General features: G+C 39.2%; 1 long non-coding RNA gene and 1 other non-coding gene across 2 annotated transcripts; one reads left to right on the top strand and one right to left on the bottom strand.

Moving 5' to 3' along the window:
- Window positions 1-5,797: 5,797 nt before the first annotated feature.
- Window positions 5,798-6,779, bottom strand: LOC111438411. The gene is made up of 2 exons (XR_002709660.1): window positions 6,598-6,779; window positions 5,798-6,519 (listed from the first exon to the last, which is right to left on the bottom strand). It is a non-coding gene; the product is annotated as an uncharacterized LOC111438411 (long non-coding RNA).
- Window positions 6,780-12,315: 5,536 nt separating this feature from the next.
- On the top strand, window positions 12,316-12,397 carry TRNAS-AGA. The gene has a single exon. It is a non-coding gene; the product is annotated as a tRNA-Ser (tRNA).
- Window positions 12,398-12,449: the final 52 nt, after the last annotated feature.

The following is a 12,449-nucleotide window of genomic DNA, read 5'->3' as shown; positions in this document are numbered from 1 at the left end:
AAAAAAAAAAAAAAAAAAAAAAAAAAAAAAAAAAAAAAAAAAAAAAAAAAAAAAAAAGCTAAGTCAACTAAGGGGCAAAAATGTCATTTTGCCCCTCCAGCCATAACAGGGGTTCAAAGAAAACCCCGTCAAATCCCCTGCAAAGGAAAAAGAGAGTTAGAGAGAAAACGGAGAGGAATCAGCCGCGAAGTTTATCGAATCATGTCGAAATCAACCTTCAGACGAGACTTGTATAAGGACTCAGAGGCTACCTGTAACGCCCCGTTAGGTTTAATATATATATATATGTGTGTGTGTATTAAAATAAAATTAACAAAATAAAGAAAAGAAAAGAAAAAAAAACTGACCACCTCCTTTAATCTCTCCGTCCATCCCCTAAAATACCTCCTTAATCTAGTATCAATAATTCACCAAAAACAGAAATAGAAAGATTTTTTTTTTTTTATTGAGGAAAAAAATGCATATAATGGAGAGATGGTTATACAATAATGGAGAGATCAATGGAGAGATGGTAGGTAGAGGAAGAGAGATGTCATTTGAAAAGGTTAGTAAGATTTACCTTTTCCTATTAGCAATTGTTTAGGTTAGAAATTTAGAAATTATCCGTTGAATGATCTGAATTAGAAATTATCTATCCTAGCTAGAGTCCATTCAAAGAAAGAGAGGAAGATAGGGAAAAGAAAGATCTGAAAGACATTCAAATAAAAGAAAAAAAAGAACGAAAGATTTGGAAACAGTCAAATAAAAGAAAAAAAAGAACGAAAGATTTGGAAACAGGATGAATAGGAAGATCAGTAAAACAAATTCAAAAAAGAAAAAAGAAGATTTGGAAAACAGGATGAGAAGGAAGATAGGAAAAAGGAAGATCTGGAAAGCATATTCAAATAAAAAAAAAAAGAACTAAGATTTGGAAACAGGATGAGAAGGAAAATAGGGAAAAGGAAGATCTGTAAAGCATATTCAAATAATAATAAAAAAAAAAAAACTAAGATTTGGCAAATAGGATGAAAAGGAAGATCTGGAAAACATAGTCAAATAAAAAAAAACTAAGATTCGGGAATAGTAAATCCAAAGGAAATTTGGGAATAGAATTAAACTATTTAGATATAGGAGTAAAATTAAACCCCGGGAATAAACTGCTCAAAAGAATTATAGAATTAAACTCATTCGAGAAAGTGATAAAAAGAATTAGATTTAAATTGCTTAAAATAATCAGATATGGAGGTAGAATTGAACTACTCAAAATAATTAGAGTGCAAAGAAAAAAGAGAGAGAGAGAGAAGATAGTACGAAAGAAAAGAAAATTAGAACGAGTTGAAAATTGCAAGTACTGTTTATATGACAAGTACTGTAAACAGAATTAAAATATAACATAGAAGAGAAATAAGTGAGGAAGGAAAATGGAAAATATGAGAAATTATTATATTTGTATCTATAGGATATAACATTAAATGTTGAATTATACAAGCCACTTGAAATATTGATGAATGAACTATGTCGTACGATGCGGTATATGAGTTATGATGATGTGTGAGTTATGATACTTGATGATGTGCTCAGTATATATATATTTTGATGAATGTCGTACTTGATATGTTTGATGCACTTTGTGGCAATATGATGAGTATGATGATTGCGTGACGTTTACCTTAATATGATGATGTTTTCCATATTGAGCATGCTATATGATGATGAGTGCCATATTACATCATGTCGTTAGATTAACATAGGACACAACCCTAAGAGAGTGTAAATGATATTAATATAAATATCCACGAGTATGTGTTACCTAGAGTAACAAAGAGATGAGACTAGAGGGTTGTGTCAGAAGAGACATTATGATGGATTTAGAGGGACCTCATGCATTGTATGTTCATAAGCATAGGGCTACTTCCTCTAGAGATGATGAGTGCAGACGCGCACCGTATGATGAGCGCGAATGCACACAGGTGCGAATGCACACAAATGAGGTGTTCATGAGGTGCATGACACTATGGAGTTCCCCTGACCTCCGGACGTCGCTACAGATTAGCTTGACCAGAGGGTCTAGGGGGTGTGCGAGCGCCCTGGGGATTCACACTCGCACGTGTGAGTCGTGTGTAGGGAAGTACTACACATCCAATTTGTCCGAGACTGGAAGCCACCCCTAAGATGATTAGAGATAGGTCCCTAAATCATGATTGCATGTGTGTGCATTTGCATGGCCCTCTATGGTGGGGCCGCTTAATGAGTATTCTTTGAAATACTCAGGCTGTGTGCCACATCATTTTTCAGGTAAAGGCAAGGCACACTTGTACGGAGGACGGCGGCATCGCGAGCAGAGACTGTGGCACGTGCATAGGGTAGACTCATATTTAAATTTCTAGTCTTAAGTTAGAATAGGTTGTTTTGCATTTCATTGTTTTAAATTATTTTGTATTTGTTTTTGTTTTCTCTAAATTTCAGTATTTCATATTTAAACACGTAAGACCATGGCTGTGTTTTTTAGAGAAGAAGTTGTTTTAAAAGTGTTTTTGAAGTTTACGTTATAAATTATGTTCATGTAAGAGTTTTATTTCTGCATTATAGATGAGCATGAGACGTTAGTAGCGACTCTGAGTATGTGGAAATTTAGGGTCGTTACACTACCGCTCTATCAAAATCCAAGAACGTTTCGCGGGTAAGGTTCTGAATAACATTTTTCAGATCTGAGTTTTTTCCTATGTGAATCTAGCCCTAAAATGTTGAAATATTCACCTAAGAAAAACTCTACGCACGATCTGTGAAGAAGTTTGGCCGAGACCTCAACACAAAGGCAGAGATCCGAGAATCATCTGAGAACGGTGAGTGAATTTTCGACGCTCTTAACTCATCTGGTAGTCAAGCAAAAAATTACAAAAAAAAATACTAGGACATAGCCCGTAACACGATCTAGAACTTTGCCGAAGAAATCATATCAATCCGATCTACGGATCGAAGGATATGAAAATCAGAAAGGGGACTAAGTTACGGATTACAGAGGATAGAGAAGAAAAAAAAAAAAAAAGGTCGGCTGGCGAGCGGAGGATGGCGGCGTGACAGACGTCGGACGCGTCGACCGTCGACTGGAGCAACGCAGCTTTAGCAAGGTGACGACATGTCGCCTGCAAAGCTGAGCTGAACTGCAAACGCGAGCCGAGCCGAGCCAGACCGAATCGGCCGACCCGCGACTGCGCAAGGGCTGCCGCGCGTGGTAGGCACGCGTGCGGCCTGCGATTGGCGCACGTCCACGAGCGTGGTCAACGCACTACTGGCGCGTGAGCGCGCGTGAAACGGCTGTTTTGGCCCGGTTGCCCTCTGTTTGCCCGATTTTTGTCCTGGTTCCAGTTCTAATACTGTTTTTACATGAATAGGGACATAATCTAAGGAAATCAATATTTTTGGACACCGCACGAGCGAAGAAACGCTAGCAAAAAGGTACGCGTCAACCAGGTAAGTCACCACCCGGTATTTAGAAAGAAATACTTGTAGGATTTGCTTGGATTGGATGCATGCTATTTATTTTGTTTCAGATTAGCTCTCCATGTAAAATATTAGCCAGAATAATTGTAATGAGTGTATTGGGTGAATTATCTGAGTGTTGCTTGCATGCTTTAAGCTTCCGCCGTATGTATGCATGCGTTTAATTTATGTTGGAATTGTGTATTCCACGTTCCGGGTGCTTGATGGATGAATTCACCCCATTGAGCGCGAACTTCGTGCTCTGGGTGCTTGATGGAGGTCATCGCCCCGTTGAGCCGGTATGCCTAGTTTGCATGAATTATATATTATGAGGTTAGAAGACGGTTGCATGCACACTCTGTTAATTGCTAGGGCCAATTTCTATGATAAGCTTAGGGGATTACTGTTAGTAGCAATATGTCTCTCTAGCCAGACCTAACTTTCCCCTAGGAACTTAGCGGTTTACCACGGTAACAAGGTACCTCAGGAGTGTTCATAGATTGCTAGTGTGAGAACAGTATCTATAGCTTCGTGGGAGGACCAAGGGTCCCTGGTCAGTCCTTACTGCTCCTAGCCATTTCGCATGGGAAATATGTCCCTACATCGGTACAACCCATTAGCTGCATGGGAACGAGTTGGGTCGCGCCCCCCCCCCCCCATAGGGGGACTATATGGGCGTAGGGGTATTCAGCACGCCCTTAGGCTAGAAACCATGTAATCCCAGATAACCATGTAAAGGTTGCACCTCATAGAGAGATACCGACCATATTAGCTTGGCGTAAGGAACCTCTAGGCATTTAATGAAAAGACGATGAATCGTTTGAACCCAAGGGGCAAGCTCCAAGGGACTAAGATTAGAACTAGATGTACAAGAACCAAATTAGGAAACTGTGGGAACCTGTTAAATTAAGATGCGAAGAGAGCCTACAAGTAGGTGGCTTACTCAGTATAATTTTTATACTCATCCTTGCTATGTTTTCCTTTTTTTAGGAGCGCGAGGCGTCAGTCAAGGGCAGGCGTGATGGAGACGGGGATTATCACAGAGGAACGGGTTGTTCCGAGGCATCAGTCAGTCTTTATTTTGTATTTGCATTCTTTCAAAATTTATTTCCAAACTGTCATGTGTTCGGTTGTTTGTCATTCAAAAACTTTATTGGAATTTAAGGATTTTCTTTATTTCATATTTAAATCACTTGCATTTGTGTCTTGTCATTAGTCACGGTCCGTAGTAAAATATTGGGTCGTGACAAATTTGGTAGCAGAGCCAAACATCAGACAATGTGCCAGCCTTCTCGCTGTTACCCGAAGGGGATAGACACAAGGCAGTGTGCCAGTAAGGACGCCGGTCTCACATTGATGAGAGGAAGGAAAGAGTGCCAGAGAGGACGCTGAGCCCTAAAGGGGGGTGGATTGTGATGTCCCACATTGGTTGGGGAGGAGAACAAACCACCATTTATAAGGGTGTGGAAACCTTCCCTTAGCAGACGCGTTTTAAAGCCTTGAGGGGAAGCCCGAAAGGAAAGCCCAAAGAGGACAATATCTGCGAGCGGTGGATCTAGGTCGTTACAAATTGGCTCTAGGACGTCTGGTTCTAGTCTTAGCCCCTTGGGACTTCTCTTTGGAGCTTGCTCCTTAGAGTTTCACTGGTTCTCCATCCATTCATTTGATACTTAAGAATCCCTTATGGCGGGCTATAATGAATGGTATCTCTCTATGAGGCGCTACCTCGGCTAATGGCTAAGAGTAGTAAGAACTAATCAGGAACCCCTGGTCCTCCCATAAAGCTATAGATACCGTTCACACAACTAGCAGCTAAAGAACACACATTTCTTCGCTGTGGTAATCTATTAGGTTCCTAAGGGAAGGTTGTATCTAGATTTAGTGACTTGTCACTCCTAACTACAAATCCCTATACTCATAGTAATGGGTCATGGAAAATAACAGAGTGTGCATGCAGTTGTCGTCTAACATCATCATACATAATTCATGAAAACTAGACATGCATACTCCATAGGGCGATGACCTCCATCAAGTACCCGGAAAGCAGAGTTTGCGCTCAACGGGGTGATGTCATTCCTCAAGTGCTCAAAAACACGGAGTTCACAATTTAAACATGAATTAAACATATGCATATGTACAGCGGAAGCTTAAAACATACAAGCAACACCCAGATAATTCACCTAATATGCTCATAACAATCAATCTACCTGAATGAGAAAATAATATGATAATTCACCCAATACGCTCATAATAATCAATTTTCCTAATCTCATTCATGGCTCATAACAATCAATCTACCTGAATGAGAAAATAATATGATAATTCACCCAATACGCTCATAATAATCAATTTTCCTAATCTCATTCATGGAAAACTAATCTAAGGCAAATGTACTAGCATGCATGTAATCCAAGCGAATCCTACAAATATTTCTTCCTAAATACAAGGCGGTGACTTTCTTGGTTGACATGTGCCCTTTTGCCAGCGTTTATGCACAAATAGAGTGTCCAAAAATATTGATTTTCCCTATTAGGTCATATTCGCATAAAACATCATCAGAATTGGAATCGGGACAGAAGTCGGATGGACGACAAACAGAAACTCACGTGCTCCCACGTGTCCTCACGCGTTGCCACACATCCTCACGTGCCTCCATGTTCTCGGACGAAGTCTAGTCGCAGGTGTCATGTGCAGGTTGTTTGTAGTTGCGGTTCGCTGGGCCAGTTCAGTTTGCAGTCCAATTCAGTCAGCTTGTTCTGCGGATCAACTAGACCAAAGGCTTCAGGTTGGATCGTCTATTGGGTTGTGCCGTGGGTCAGACGGAGTTGCTGCGTGTCGATGGTCGTATGGAGTTGCGTCGCTCAACACTGTATGTGACGCGCTGCTCCACGCACCGAGTGACATGTGTCACTTTTTCGTCGATGCTCTCCTCCTCTTGCCGGTTGACACGTGACTCGCCGAGAAATTTTCTCTCCAACGTTCTTGGAAATCGGCTCAGATCTTTGCCTTCGGACAAGAATTTTGACTAGTTTCCCTCGTGCGTCTTTTGGAGAATTCCCTCTAGATGAACATATCAAAATTTTAGACTTTGATTCACAACGGAGAGTTCTAGATCTGGAAAAATGCTCAAGATCTTACCTTACGGATTCTCAATTTTCTTGATAGAAAAATGGAGCTCTGATCACCAAAATCCTCTTCTTCCTTCCAAGGAGTCCTTACACCTAGATCGTGGCTAGAAACTACTTACATGGTGGTCCGATTAGATTCTCGGCGGCGGCTTTCTTGCTCTCACTCCCAAACTTTCTCTCTCTACATTTTTCTTTCTATGCAGGTATGGTGCTAGGGTATCAAGGACCCATATTATGGTTGGAGGGGCAAAATGACTCATTTGCCCCTCTGTTGACTTTGATTGGATTTTTTTTCTTTTTCTTTTTCTTCGGGTGCTAGAGTAGAAAACCAAACCACAAAATATGTTACTGTTCTTTCTGTAAGCACCTTGGGATGCTTGATATTGTGCGCCAATCAAGTACCATGCGGATGAGCAGTAGGTGCAAGATCCACAGTTGAGGGGATAGCCGTTGCGAGGGGAGTTGTCGGTGCTACAGCAGTTGGTCGACCAGCGGTCAAGGACCCAACCTGACATTGTGCACTCTGAGGCGGGCCAGGAGACTAGTCCCCAAGATTAGAGCTCAAAGAATTCGGATGTTTCCCAGGCGATGCGGGAATATACTCTGTTGGTAGACAGTTCGAGGTCCCAATAATTAGCGTAACAACCGATATCAATTTGTGCGGCAGCAACGCGGATGATTGTGACGGCAATCCAAAAATTGATGTGGGCACCAAATTTTTGGCATCCGAAGTGTTAGTAGGCACATATATATGCATATGATCATTCTCCAAATTAGTACTACTGTTACCCAAATGCAAGGTACACAAATCAAGGGCATTATGCATCAACTGCAAGGTTGAGGAAGAATTGGGTAGGGCTCACTTGAATGATAAATATTCTCATCAAATATGACGTCTGTAGAAATATAGACACGACCAGAATCGGTGTTAAGGCACTTATGCCCTTTATATAAAGAACTATAGCCTAGAAAGACACATTTCTTGGATTGAAAATAGAACTTTTGTTTGTTAGAAAGGCGAAGATGAGGCCAACAAGCACACCCAAAATTTTTTAATAAGGAGTAAATTTGGTGGGGTATGGAAAAGACGCTCTAAGGGGCATTTGTTATCAATGACACAAGGAGGAATACGATTTATGAGATATGTGGCTGTAAGAAACACATCATCCCAAAATTTAATACAGACATCAAAATGAGCTAGAAGGGCTAGGCCAGTTTCAACAATATGATGGTGTTTGCGTTCAGCAAACCCATTTTGTTGATGCGTGTGAGGGCACTGCCCTCACACGATGAACAATTCCAAAGGAACAAAATAATGTGTTATGAATTTTGTGATATTCCCCACCCCAATCAACTGGATACACTTGATTTTAGTATCTAGGAGGCGCTCAACATGAGCTTGAAACTGCAAAAGTATATCAGGAGCTTCTGTACGATCATGCATCAAATAGATCCACGAAAATTTACTGAAATCATCAATGAAACTAATATAATAATTGAAGCCCCCAACAAATGGAGGTGCAGGACCCCAAACATTCGAAAATAATCAGTTGCAAAGGTGACGAAGAACGATGAAAAGAACTAGTGTATGGTAATTGAAGACTTTTTGCTAACAAACACGCATTACAAACTGGCAAAGGTGACTCACTAGCAAACGAAATATTATTGAGATGCAAAATTGACTTCACTACTTGAGATGAAGGATGTCCAAGACGTGCATACCATTGGATATGAGTAGTAGATCTGTTCACTAAGGCATGCTTGAGATTATCGACATCAAATGGCTTGATAGGATAGAGACCAGACTCACACCTCCTGTCTATAAGATTTTCCTCGACCGTCAGTCCTTAATAGAAAAATGTCAAGGATGGTATTCAAAGAATACATCATTATCATGGGAAAATTTATGAACGGAAAGAAGATGTTTGGAAATTTTAGACACATGCAAAATATTACGGAATGCAAGTAGATGAGCATAAGTATTAATTGAAGAATGACCAGTATGCAAAATCTGCAAACCTGCTCCTTTGCCAACTTGAACTTGTTCACCTCCATGATATTGTTTACGCACAACGAGACGATCCAACTCACTGGTGATATGATTAGTGGCGCCTGTGTCGCTATACCAATTTGGATCAATCTTGTAGGAGGAAGTAGTCACCAGTGCCGCAAAAGAAGATTCATCATGATAGGACTCATCCATCCTATACTAGCAGCGAATGACAGTATGCCCCACTTTGCCGTAAATCTGGCAAGAAGGACGAACAGAAGGGTCATGACGATCACAAATAGGACAAGAGGGCGCACCACCTCAAGAATGACCATGATCCTTACGCTCACGGTTCTTCTGCTGACCACCACGATCATCATAATTGGCCGAATATCCAAGATTTAATTGAAGTTCAGCCTGGTGTTGTAGTTAGCGAGCTTCAAATGCCACTAAGTGTGCAAACACATCATCAAGTGTGAGGGCTTCACTCTTGATAGTCATCGAGGTGACGAAGGTCGACGCCATGGTAGATGAGATCGTGTTGGAGATGATGGATGTGGAGGAGGAAGAAGATATGGTAGACATTGTTAATGAATAAACCTTGGCTCTAGTACCATAGCATAGCACTTCGATACGTAACCTAACCTTAGTGTTTCATTAATATATCTTACTCCTATCATTATATTACGTTTAGTGCATCCTTCTCGTATTCTATCTCAAACATATCATTGAACACCTCGTATCGAAAGTGTTATCATACAATTCACATATTATAACATATACACATCTTATCATAAGCATATCGATCCATAAACAATTCACACACATCAATATATATTACACGTGCAGAACCACGGGACACATGTCAACATCATAACCATGCCAACAATATGGCCACTTACTTGGATGGACTTAGCCGAAGTTTTATCTAACCCCAAATTAGCTTGCTTGCATCCCTCGAATTCGTTCTTACTTATGCAAGGTGCTTCACCCTATTAAAGATGTTCACAGAATTCATTCCGTAATTCTAGCTTCTAAATTTTGTTAAGTATTTAACAAATTCTTAATATTTCCATTTAGATTTATATTTCTTAGAATATAAATGTCTTACAATATAATGCCTACTCACATCAGATTTATTAGATACTATAATTTATATTTGAGATTTACTTTACGAATGAATGAGAATGTGTGTTTGTTATTATATTTACTAATATAATAATTTAATATTTTTTAGATCTTCCTTTTATATATATATATATATCTTCCATTTTCTCTCTCTTATCCTCTATGTTTTTCATTCTATTTTCTTTTTCTGTGTTTTTATTTTTATTTTATTTTATTTTATTTTTGTGTTTTCATCAAGTTGGCCATATGAATCCATTGTTACTCTCCCATCTTTCCTTTTATTTTATTTTATTTTTCTATTATAAATTGGACATTCTCTTTGTACTTTCTTTAATAGTTCTCTCTCTCTTTATATATATTTTTTCTTTTGAATAGGTTAAGAATTTCCAAATCCTTTTTTTTTATTCGGTTCACATATCGAATTACCTTGCTGATCAAAATTAAGATTAAAGAAAACTCGTTTTTAAACTCGTGATTTGGAACACTCCACAAGAGGTTTGATCAATATCACTTGAATGACTAGCATGCAAGTTCTAAATACAGGAATTTGCAAAGTAACCTTAGCTCTCAACAAACCTAAAATAAAAACTCTATTTTTTTCGATTTTGAAATGTGATGTCTACCATGAATGAAAAAAAGACTATATAGTCTTTGAAAACCGTAACATATGTAAGTTAAATACACTCATGACTAGTTAAAAAGAGATACTCATAACCTCCATATTAGGACATGGTAATCTACATCAAAAGGACTCAAATCAATAACATTAAAAGTTGCACTAACACCATACTTACTTGGAAAATGAATTTTATAAACATTTTCGTTGGTACGCTCAAGAACTTGGAAAGGTTCATCTCCTCATGGCAAAAGCTTAGATTTTCTCTGAGTGAGAAATCTTTCTTTTCGAACATGTACCCAACCCCAATCTCTCGGCTTGAAGATGACAATCTTGCGTTCTTTATTAATTCAAGAGGAAACTTTGAAATTTTGCTTCTCAATTTGTTCTTTTATTTGCTTGTGTAGTTTATGAACAAACTCTACTTTGGTATTTGTCTCAAAATTCACAAACTCTTTTGACCGCATAGGTAACAAAATCAATGGTTTAAAGGATTAAAGTCATAAACAATTTCAAAAGGTGTGTATTTAGTAGTGTTATGAACAACCATGTTATATGCAAATTCTATAAATGACAAACAATCCCAACCCCAAGTCTTAAGATTCTTATCAATAATAGTTGAATATACTAGTTTAGTTCTCAACTTACCCCAAAAAACACGTCATAAGTGGCTTAAAAATTTAACATCACCATTACTAACTATGCTTAAGAATGTTATGCAATTGTACAACTTCGCTAAAGAACAAGTCAACAATATGTTTTGCATCATCAGTTTTGTGACACGGAATAAAATGAGTTAATTTACTAAGTCGATCAACCACAATAACTATGCTATCACAACTTTTCCTAGTCCTAGGTAACCCTACATCAAAATCCATTGATCTATTAATCCAAGGACCATTAGGAACAGGTAATGGGGAATATAAATCATGTGGTTGAAACTTAGATTTAGCTTGTTTACATGCTATGCAACGAATGCGAACTTTATTAACATCATGTCACATTTTCGGCACAAAAAAATAAAAATAAAAAAATTCAAAAAGCATATCATAAGTTTTAGAAACTCCATGGTGTGCCATTAAACCATCTCCATGAGCTTCATTAGAAATAACTAAGTTTGGAACAAGTGGTGGGCTATAAAGAGGTTAGGGCGTTCATTCTGGGCCTTTAATCCGAGGAACGAGTCCCTAAATCTCAAGAAAGAAACAATCAAGAACCATTTGAGTTTTTAATTCACTGCGTTTTTAGAAGAGTTCTGGGCTGCACTCAACCAATACCTACACGTTCAAAATAAAGTTACCACACTTTTGTAGAAGGAATCGAGGGCTCAAAATGCATGGAACACATTTCCCCGATCAATTTCACGAAGGTAGTTTTCGAGAAATTTTGACGATCTAATTCGAGCACTACAGATCAAATTTTCCCTAAAGCTCGCGCCCATTGAGTTTCTAGGAACCTAAGGAGTAAGGGTGAAGAAGAGATCGAGGGCTAATAAGCTCGGGAAAGGGAGAAATTTTTAGCTCAAGCTTTTGGGTGCGTTTTTGGTCAGTTTTTGAAAATTAAAAGATCCCTCCCTATACTCAATGACGCTGAGCGAGACCAACTTCTTTAGCTTCGTAGAGACCAAATGAACATTTCTCATCAAGGAACCAAGAGGTGAGGAGGTCTGCAGTTGCCTATGGCCAAGAGGTTGACTTTTCTTGTTTTTGGAACCCATAAACCAGAAAGCTTCGGCCCCAAAATTGATGCTCCATAGTGTAATTCATCCACGAGCCTTAGACCAAAAGATTTGTGGGAAGAAAAGGAAGAAATTTGCCGAACACCACAAAGGGAGATAAGCTCTCTAACCCCCTGATCGGGGAAGGAAAGAGGAAACGGATTCTGGGTTCACAACAGGTGAGTGATTCTTCTTCCCCGATTGATATCTTTCTGTTCGGCTTACCGAATTGGCTGAAGCCAATTGGTGCGCCTTTGTGTGTGTGAGGGCTCATGTGGTGGGCGTGCCGGAGTGGTTATCGGGCATGACTAGAAATCATGTGGGCTTTGCCCGCGCAGGTTCGAATCCTGCCGCTCACGATTTTATTTCTTTGTTTTCATTTTTTTGTTTCCCCGATGATTGGCGGGGAGG

This window comes from Cucurbita moschata, unplaced genomic scaffold, assembly GCF_002738365.1.
Source record: "Cucurbita moschata cultivar Rifu unplaced genomic scaffold, Cmos_1.0 Cmo_Scf00074, whole genome shotgun sequence".
Classification (NCBI taxonomy): Eukaryota; Viridiplantae; Streptophyta; class Magnoliopsida; order Cucurbitales; family Cucurbitaceae; genus Cucurbita; species Cucurbita moschata.
This window is presented reverse-complemented; position numbering and strand designations above follow the sequence as displayed.